This window comes from Pleurodeles waltl, chromosome 5 (assembly GCF_031143425.1).
Source record: "Pleurodeles waltl isolate 20211129_DDA chromosome 5, aPleWal1.hap1.20221129, whole genome shotgun sequence".
Taxonomy (NCBI): Eukaryota; Metazoa; Chordata; class Amphibia; order Caudata; family Salamandridae; genus Pleurodeles; species Pleurodeles waltl.
This window is the reverse complement of record NC_090444.1, coordinates 1,076,310,905-1,076,321,699: the sequence shown is the minus strand read 5'-3', so window position 1 is coordinate 1,076,321,699 and position 10,795 is coordinate 1,076,310,905.

Genomic DNA, 10,795 nt, shown 5'->3' with positions numbered 1-10,795 from the left:
CATTGTGATCTCCATGTCCTTCATGAGGAGTAACTTGTGGTAAACTTCTAAAAGTAATTTTCCCTTCTGAACCTAAACAATGCAGTAATGTTATTTTTTTCTCTCTGCTCCCATCCTCTCCCCATCAATAACTTTCAAGTATGTTGAAAATTCATCTTTCCAACGAGCCCAAGGAATAGACGGAAACACCCTTAGAGTTCAAAAATTTAGCTGGACGATCAAACTGCATTGGTTGTGTATGAAAGGCAACTATATGCACCCCAAACCATGTACAATAGCAAAAACTTGCAAATAATAAGTAGTTCTGGGTAGAAAAAAAAGATAGTTTGCACAGAAATATATTCCCAGGGTAATACACTAGAAAAGCAATAATCTATTTATAAAAAATAACAAAGGTTGCCTTCAGTCAAATATGCACAGCCGTGCACATCGGCGTGTTAATCCAATGACGATAAATTCTGATGCACTCTGTAGCGATGCCACACACTGCTGTGTGTGTGTCGGCATACATTAACAGCATACTGAGGCATGGCCGTGCGCATCTGTGTTAATATATTGCCCAAAAAGAAGCACTCAAGTCACAGCCAAGTGCATTAATGTAAACAAAGCCGTGCACATCGGTGTCCAAATAATTTCAAGGAAAAGCATCCAATTAAAGATGGTGTATGCATGCGTGGCAATGTCACCACCACATTTCCAAGGAGCCGATGTCCTTCTCATCACGGTCAACATTGCAGACTTTTAAACCTTGCACTGGAAATAACAGGACGGGCAGAAGATCCTTGCTTCACAAACCAGCATGCGTACGGACACCGGCTGTGAAGTCCTTGCGCAACAACAAAGAAGGCGCATGAGGTCCTCACTCCACACACCAGTACGCGAACTGATGTTACGGCCTGTGAAGTCCTTGCTCAGCGGAGCGAGAACAGTGCTGTTAAATGTGAGATCTTTGAATAGAAGCATGCATAAAATTGAAGTTCATACCTTGCTTAAAATCTTGTCAATAAATATCCCACGTGGATTCTGCTACAAATCCTTCTTCAGACAGCAGGCCATAGAGTTCAAAGTTCCTCTGTTAAATAATAAAATCAACCAATTACAAATGACCAAAGATAAAGCAAAAACGATACCACTCCAGTGCTAGTTGGTATCTTTGGTATGTCCTTATTTTTTTTCCTCGTCATCAGTATTAAAGTTATATGCAGGAGACAGGATGAATTTGAAGAAGATTTATTGAAGACAGCACAGTATCTGTCTGCAGCTCTGGCAAGGCAACTACTCCTCACAATTCTAGATCTAGCACCCTTTTAAATAATTCTACCATGCAACAGGTACATAAGTAAACTAGATGCATTTAAAGTGAACATCACATAATGTAACAAGGGATCCACAAGGGATAGCCTCATGAGCACCAAAGCAGTGAAAGTGAAATGAGCCGATTGGCTCAGATCACTTTCACATTCAATGAAATGACGTCAGCGCGCCTTCCCAACAGAGGTGTAATGAGGAGAAATATATTTATTTTTCCTCCTTAGTTCCTCTTGCAAAGAGAAAAATGCCTCTGAGGATTGTTTCAGTGCAGGAAAGTGTCCCCTCCCACAGAAAAACAATCCTGCCTGCAACACCTTTGGACCACTGAGCAAGGGGTGCTGTGTTGGCACTAGGCAGCACTCTGTGTTACAGCGCAGGGTGAGAGCAGGAATGTGTCATATCTTATTAGATGTGGCTCATTTATACTCTCTCCCTGTCATGCAGTGCATGGCAGCATGTTGTGTTGCTGTGTTGCACTGCATGGCTTTAAAAAAAAAATTGGCTCTAAAGGTGGAAGACTTCATGAACTGAGTATGGATTTGAAATTTACAGAGTAAGAGGCTCTGAAATTCATATGGGCAAAAGGCCATCCACTGAAGGATCTGGGGGCTTGTACCAATAAGGTGGAGGCTGCCATCTGTGAATGAACAGGGCATATTTTGGAGATGGCCTTTTCTGCAGGGTTATCCTCAAACATTTTACCATTCTCCTCCTATTTTTCTGACACTCTTTTTGTTGGCTTTAGAACTCTGGACACTTTACCACGGCTAAACAGTGCTAAAGTGCATGTGCCCTCTCCCCTAAAACTTGGTATAATTGACTTACACCTGTTTGGCTTATCTCATTTACCTGTAAGTCCCTTGTAAAGTGATATACCATATACCTAGGGCCTGTACCTGTAAATTCAATATTACTAATAGGACCCGCAGCGCAGATTGCACCACCCACATAAGTAGCGTTTCAAACTTGTCACAGGCCTGCCACCGCAGTGCCTGCGTGTGCAGTTTACTGCAACACTGACTTGCCAAGTCAATCTACTTACCAAGGCAGAAACTCCCTTTTTACTATACCTACGTCACTCCTAAGGTAGGCCCTAGATAGCCCTATGGGCAGGGCACTGTGTATGTAAAAGGTAGGACACATATTTTTATGTATGCCATAGTAATGACAAACAGCCTATTTCGTTTTTCACCTGCTGTGAGTGCTTCTCCTCTCATAGGTTTGCATTGGGAATTCCTTTGTATATGTCTAAGTGTTAATTTCTAATCTGCGAGGAGTAGTGTGGGCATATTTGGTATGTTTGGAATGGTAGTGAGAAATCCTGCTTAATTGGGTAGTTGGATTTGACATCACTATTTTAGAAAGGGCACTTTTAGAAAGTGGGCATTTCTCTGTGCTTATAATAATAGTGCTTTGTTGCCTGACTCAAATCCACATCTTTAGCAGAGTGACAGCTCCACTTTGTGCATATTCTCCAGACACCCATCCATCAGGGAGGGTTAGGTGTGACAGGGTTACATCTGCATTCATCAACTTATTGATGGTCTTCCTGGGCTAGGAGAGGCAGAGTGTGTGCACACTTGACACTTGAATTGGCTGTGTCCTGCCCTCACACAAAAGGATTCTTTACACTCTACTAGTATCTGGAGCCAGAGTAAAGGAGAAGGGAAATTCTTGGAACTTGTCAGAGCTGACTGGGACCTTCTCCTACCTTCTAGAAGCTGGGCACCTGGAGTGTAAGTAGAGGGGCTCTCACTCCTTGATTTAAAGAGCACTTTTGGAACTGGGACTGAACCTCTGTTAGAAAGACTATTCTGGACTGCTTTCCTGTTTGTTGGCCTGCTGCCTGATTACTGTGCTGCTTAAAGGACTCAACTGGACTGCTTTTCTGCATATTACCTTGCTGCCTGCTGCTCCCTGATGCTGTTCCCACAAAGGGTACATTGTCAGAGGATTGGTGTGTCACCAGGAGGAACCGCCATGGTGCGAGCTGCCCTATGTGCTGGCCTACTGTCTGCTATCTTCATTTGTGCCCCACATGCTCCCCATAACTAGCGCATGGTGCGCACTTTACTTTTCATTTCTCCTTTTACTACAAATCAGCCCAGGAGAGTTCTTCTTGTCACCCCCAGTGTGAAGAGAGTGCCTTATCCGCTGGTAGTGTGGGCTGCGGTAGGAGCTGTGCTGGAGTGCTCCTTCTTTGCCACCTAATTTCTCTGCCCTCTGTGTGAGTGGAGCATCCCCGACAAGATGCACAGCCGTCCTCCTACGTCCTATACATTTTGCTGCTTCCTAACAGTACACTTGGGCCAGGTGTGCTGCCGTCAGCGAGACCCATATCAGGTGCACCGACAGCATCAGCACTGCCTCATCCCCAGGGAGCAGGACCAAACCGAGTATAGCTGTGTCCAAGGTGGTGACACTGTAGCTGCACTACATGGTCACTGACTGCTGCCTCTCCTTCAACCCATTACATGGGGACCAAGGGCAATCTCCCTCTCCCTCTGCAGTACGGACCTCCCAGCCATCATAGCTAGGGTGGGTGTGCCCCTCCACCTCCTCACCTTACCTTGTGCCCGGCCCTGGGGCCTTTCAGACTGGGATAATGGATTAGCTTAGCAACCGCCCAAGGAAGGCGAGGGGTTGCCTCCGTGCTGTATAGCACATATTAGGTTTTCAGACCACCTGTGTCTGGCTTTTTGAGATTTGGAATTCCTTCCTTTCTGAATGGCTTGCACAAACCTACCATAATTCACCTAATAGGAGCACAGGTGTTCCGGCGCCTTATGATTATCTGTGGTAATTTATGTATTCTAACTCCTTTTGATGTACTTTGCCTGATGATATCATTCATGTTGCGCTGCATTCGACACCCCAAGTGGTTAGTGATATTGTGAGGGTTGTCATTATTACCTTACAGGGCCCAATATAAGGGGAACTACTTCTGTATTTATGTATGATGCACAATATTCTGCAAAGTCATTTTTACTGACATAGGGCAATTGTATGCCTTGCTAATGAGTACGAGCTGAGTAATGACTTTATATGGCAGTTACACCTATTGTACAAAGTGATTATTCTTCATACAAAATGAACAAATCATTTATGAGTCATATCTAACACCCACATGTATATAATTCATGTTGTGTTGTATACAAAATAGAGACGTATTTTTATATATAACCCTGTATGGAGTATCTTTTGTTGTGTATTTATTGTGGCGAATGGTGTGAGTGTGTTGCGCAAACGCTTTACACATTGCTTCTGGGGATAAGCCTGACTGTTCTGTGCCATGCTGCAAGAGGGTGAGCACAGATTATCTTTAGTATGTAATGGACTCGCTTTGATCAGAGTGGTGGTTTCTGCCTAGCTTGGGTGCATACCCTAGCCAACCAGAAACCACATTTCCAACAGTATATTGAGAGGAGAATCATTCTATAGGGGGGAGCTGGTGCTTACTGACGTGGGGCTCACATGTGGTTTCCACAAGAGAGCTAAAATCCAGAGTGTGGCCTGAAATTCGCAATTAGTAATCTGATATACAATGAGAGATGGGTTTCATAAAACTTTTGCTGGCTACTTTCATATGTTTTCATGGTCCTAGATATGCAGTTTTAGCACCGCCCAGAGAAACCAATCCAAGAGGTTTTCTTTCTGCACCCTCAATAAATCCCATTCCTTGTGAAGAGACTTCCATCCCCACAATTATATATGTTTTCAATTACTGTCCAACACAGGATTACCATCCTTCTGAAACAATGAGGTAGGCTTAATATTCACACAGTGCACAATACAGTTGTGCCTATGGCATTTTTGTCTCTGGCCCACATATCATTCTCTGTGCTTAGCCTAAACTTTCATGCACATTATATATTCTGGCCTTCTTGTTTTTAGAACAGTTTTGGTATTTCCTACCTTATTACACAGACCTCTGATAACCACCCACACAAATCCCTGTACATATGCTATGAAGCCTACAATCAGTTGTAGTACCTTCATTCTCTTACTCCCCAGATGTTTATTGAAACCATGGTATCCTATTCTTCTAGCTCCTGAGCAAACCCATGGAACATTGACCACTGAGAATGAGTTCAGTCTTAAACTATTGAGTTCCCCTTGTCTGGAATTTGATGTGACATAATTAGTGGGGGGCTATTTACAAACCTTTTTTGCAGGTGCTTGCTTGGCTCAAAGTGACACAAAACATTGTGTCAATTTATTTACCATTAAAAAGGCCCACAGGCTCAGTGCAAAAGTGTGCCTTGTGGGCACCCGTGCAAACGTTAGGAAATTGTGTCCATGTTTTTTTTTTTTTATATTAAAACATCAATATTCAAAGTAACCTCAGTACTGAGTGACCTTATTTCCGCTTATTTGTTGATAAAAACCAGTGTCACACTGGTCTGCCCAATTCTTACCTATGAACACACTTCCAGAGCCATTGGGAAAAACTATAGGACATTTTGGCCATCCCTTTGTGGATCAGCATTGCTCCCCCTAGATGCCATACCTACCTATCTGAACTGAACATATATTGATTTTCAACAGCCGCACTTGTCTCAATAGCCTCATAGATACCCTGTTGTCGCTGTCCTGAAAAGCCTTCCACACTTACAGGTTCATCGGATCCTCCTTGCCACCATGACCCTCTGATAGGTTTTTATTGCTCCACCATTACTATTGCCACTAGTCTGCAAAAGCCCTGCTCACATAATTAAGATGGCTCAGTACCTGTTGAATTTTCTTCAGCCCACCTGCCATTTCACCTAACTTTCTGTGCCACTTTCTTCAAAGCTTCCACTTTATCCAGTGACAATCAGGGTTCCATGGTCATGTTAGAAGTTGGATTTCTGGTTGGTAGAGGTATGCACCCTATCAGGAACTGTAATCCTAGTTAGAGTAAGTCAGATACACACCATAAACTAGCCTGTGTTCACCCTCTGGTAGCTTAGCACAGAGACGTGTGGCTTAACAGACAATGTGTAAAGTAATTGTGCAACAATTCATATAGTAACACAGTGAAAACATCACAAAAAAACTCCACACCACGTTAGAAAAATAGATTGTTATTTTATAAATAAAACAAGACCAAAACGTCAAAAATACAATAAGTAAAAGAGGAGATATTAATGATTAAAGAATAACCGAAAATTGTGTTTAGAAGCAATGAGCACCTATTGCGGTATCTGGTTGTGCTGGACTGGGAGACAATCAAGTTCAGGCCACCCGCGATGGAGCGCAGGCTGGCTACAGGACCCACACAGAGCCTCCTGAGAAAAAGTACCTTAGTCCTTGTCACAGCACGAGATGCATTGATGATCTCCATGCAGTGGAGGTGTTGCGTCGGATTTCACCACACAACAGCGGAGAGGTGTTGGTTCTGTTGAGGGAAGTGCTGGTTCCGAGTGCAGCGGTTCTGAATGATGCACTGGGTTAATCTGCACTGCAGGGGGCAATGCATTGATCTTCTCTGCCCAGAGCGGCAGTCCGGATGCCCTTCTTCCTGGCAGAGTTCTTCACATGGCCAGCAGTGTACTGATTTGGTAGGGTCAGAGGTTTAGTACTTATGCCCAGTTACGCAGTTGTGCCTTTGAAGTGAAGGTGATATCAAAGAAGGGTCTTTGAATTGCACAGAGGTCCTTTCTTCCTACTCCTGTTCCAGACTCGCTACAGGGGATTATGCAGCCCTTTGTGTTGAAGCAGGATACTGCCTATTCAGGTGTGTCAGCTCCTACCACCCATTCTGTTCAGTATGATCCATCAGGATATTGATGGCCCCTGAATCATACCTAAGCTCCCTCTGTGTGTGGCTGTCTGGAGGGAATGCACAAAGTCTAGCTTTCACCCACCCCAGAGGTGATTTGGAAACAGGCTGCAGGCACACAGGGTAAGAGCAGGTGAATGCCAACTTTCTAAAAGTAACATTTTCAAAATTGTAGCAGTAAATCAAAGTTTATCATTAAATAGGGTTTATTAATACAATTCCATAGGTACTAAACATAAAAGGTCTACTCCTTCCCAATCAGGAATCACAGTGTATTAAATGTAATACGGAATCCCCAAAGTTATCCTATGGGAGGGGTAGGCCTCACAATAGCATAAACCGAATTTGAGAGTTTTTCACTACCGGGACATATAAAACTTACAAGTATATGTCCTGCCTTTCAATTACATACCACCCTCCCCTATGGGCTACCCAGGGCCTAACGTGGGGGTGATTTTTATATAATAAAAGGGGAGTTTAAAGCTTGGCAAGAGGTTTTAAATGCCAAGTCAATATGACAGTGTAACTGCCCATACAGGCTTTGCAATGTCAGGCCTGAGACATGTTTAAGGGCTACTTGAGTGGGTGGCACAATCAGTGCTGCAGTCCCACTAGTATTTAATTTACAGTCCCTAGGCACATGTAGTGCACTTTACTAGGGACTTATGAGTAAACTAAATATGTCAGTTAGGTATATATCAAATCAAACCACGTTTTAGGGACAGTGCACCTGCACTTTAGCACTGGTCGGCATTCGTAAATTGGTTAGACTCTTAAGGCCAACAAAACAAATTCAACAAAGAAAGTGGACGGAAAAGGCAAAACGTTTGGGGGTGAACCTGCAGAAAGGACCATTTCCAACACATGGTTATCTAAACCACTTTTACTTTTGTTAATATCAACATCTAAGTTGGTCCTTCAATCTTCTCTGGTGTCTGCGGCAGACTCCTTTCCCAGGTTTTCAACCTACTGCACCAATGTGGTACACTCCCCTCTCTTAACTAGGCTTCCTAGAAGCAAGAAACCATGAAGGTATTGCATCTCCTGCTGTGATTCTGTACCTCCTTTCAGTGTTCACTTGAAGGACAAGTTGAATGTTTTGAATACCACATAAGCGAACGCACACCCCAGGTGCATCACTCTTCTCATTAAAAACTGATCTTTGAAAGGAAAACCCAGCAAATTAAAATTGTACAAATGCGTGGGCAAAAGCTTGTGTGTAGATTTATGCTGCATTTTGCACTATGACTCTTTGACTAGTTCAATAGCATTTCCCACGCCAGAGTATGCCCCTAATCAATCTGCTTGATCAATTGTCATTTATTAACTGGCCTTCATGTCACTACAAGTGATATACAGGTCAAAATTTCCAATTTGTCTTCCTTGGGTTTGCAACCACTGGTGATATCAGCAAGTCATGTGTCAAGTCATGCTGAAATGTACCAGCCATCTAGTGTTCCTAAAGCTCTTTTGCTACCTTGGGTCTCAAATTCCTCTTTGAACCCACCTGAAATCATCCTGTTTCAGGCAGTGCACCGGCCAATTGTCCATCAGTTCTACTCAAACAGATCTTGGTCCAGATGTACGATGCTTTTTACAAGGCGCAAACAGCTAAATTCGCTGTTTGCGCCATGCAAAAAGCACATCGCGATGCTCATTCCACTTTTGCGTGTCGGTAACCTGGTTACCGACTCGCAAAATGGGAATGCGACTCGCAAATAGGAAGGGGTGTTCCCCTTCCTATTTACGATTCGCATCGCGATGTAGAATTGCTTCGCGGTCGCAAAGCAATTCGCAGTTAGCACCCATTTCAAATGGGTGCTAACCCATTTGCAGAAGGGAAGGGGTCACCATGGGACCCCTTCCCCTTTGTGAATGGCCCTGAATTTTTTTTTTCAGAGCAGGCAGTGGTCCTATGGACCACCACCTGCTCTGAAAAAATGAAACACAAACGTTTCATTTTTTCATTTGTGTTGCAACTCGTTTTCCTTTAAGGAAAACGGACTGCAATACAAAAAAAAATAAAATGCTTTATTAAAAAGCAGTCACAGACATGGTGATCTGCTGTCTCCAGCAGGCCACCATCCCTGTGAGTGCTGCGAATCGGAAGGGGGTCGCAAATTGCGACCCACCTTATTAATATTAATGAGGTGGGTCTTTGCGACCCCCTTCCGATTCGCAGATGGTGTCAGGGACACCATCCAGCATCCGGGTTTGCGACTCTCAAATTGCGAGTCGCTCAGACTCGCAAATTTGAGAGTCGCATATTCAAATTTTGCTACATCTGGCCCCTTGTGCCCTCTTTACACACAGACACACTTTACCTCCTCGCTACCCACTCCTATCTCAATGAATTCCTCTTTAAAAATACTGCAGCACTGGAGAGGGGTGTGACACCTCTCTCACTTCAAGCGCCTGAATTTGGAAAACTAGCAAATACATGTGTCTTTATTGTTCAGCAGAGAGTTGTACTGGACCAAGGGACTCTACATAATTCAGCCACCTCATTGCCCGGTACACACTGAATTAAGGGGGCAGAAATTGTCTGGAAGCTAACTGGCTAGGTAAGATGCCAGATCCAGCCAGTATTATGAGATTGATCCATTTCAGTGGAAGCCCATGTGCAGCTACTCACACCAGGAGCCTATACAGCGGGCTGCAAAAGTCTATGTATTTGAATTATGCCATCCTTCTGCCGGAGATGTTTTTGCAGTATACACTGGCATATTTTATGAATGATGATATGTATGTTTCTATTTTCATGGGGAGGCAGGACCTGCGGAACAGCTCCTCTGCTCTTTTTTAACCTCTTTTTGCACCTCTCTTCCATATGATTAATCTTGAATACAACCCCATGTATTGCCATACCAAAGTTTCTCTTTAGGGCACACCATTAAATCTACTTTTGATGGCTTCATTATGCCCTTGTTTGGGAGTCTGCAGTATTATTTAATTTCAGGCCTTTATTTCTCTATTCCTTTCTCACTACTGTCCATCGCTTTTTTCTGCTCTCTTGCTGCCTGCTCGCTGCTGCTTCTGTAATGGCTTTGCGGACTGCGTTGATGTTTAGTCCTCCAGATTCCTGATCGTCTAGCATCTCCTATGCCTCTGCACCTGCAGCTATGCTCAATGAATGTTAATACCCGATTCCTTCATTTCAACTTCCCCTCTACCCCAAGGCCCACATTTACTAACATTTTGTGTCAGGGTTGCATCACTTTTTTAATGCATCTTGATTCAAAATGTATTTCTGGATTTACTAAGCCATGGAAAGCCAGATTTGCGTGGCTTTGTGTGGCTTAGTGAAAAAACATAACATAAAGAAGTGAATAGCGCTGCCTTGTGTTACTTTGCATCAGTGACGCATTCCATGGGTGGAGCACGGACATTAGCATGCATCCACCCCTGGATTTTGATGCAAGCCAAGATGTACTGAAGGGAGTAAACTTGGCATTGTGTCAATATGGTGTGCCTAGCAGAGGCTGATGGAGGAGAACTATCTTAATTTTTTCTTGTTACTTCTTTCTATGTCTGCTGTATTCTGCAGCACACATAGAAAGAGGGATCTGCCACTAAGGATTGTTTTTGTGGAGTAAGGTATCCCCTTATGTACAAAAACAATCCTACCCTTAAATCAGGCACCTTTGCACCATGGTGCAAGGGGGCCTGTCTTGGTGCTAGGCAGCACACAGTGCACCGGCGCTAGGAGGGAGCAGAGGT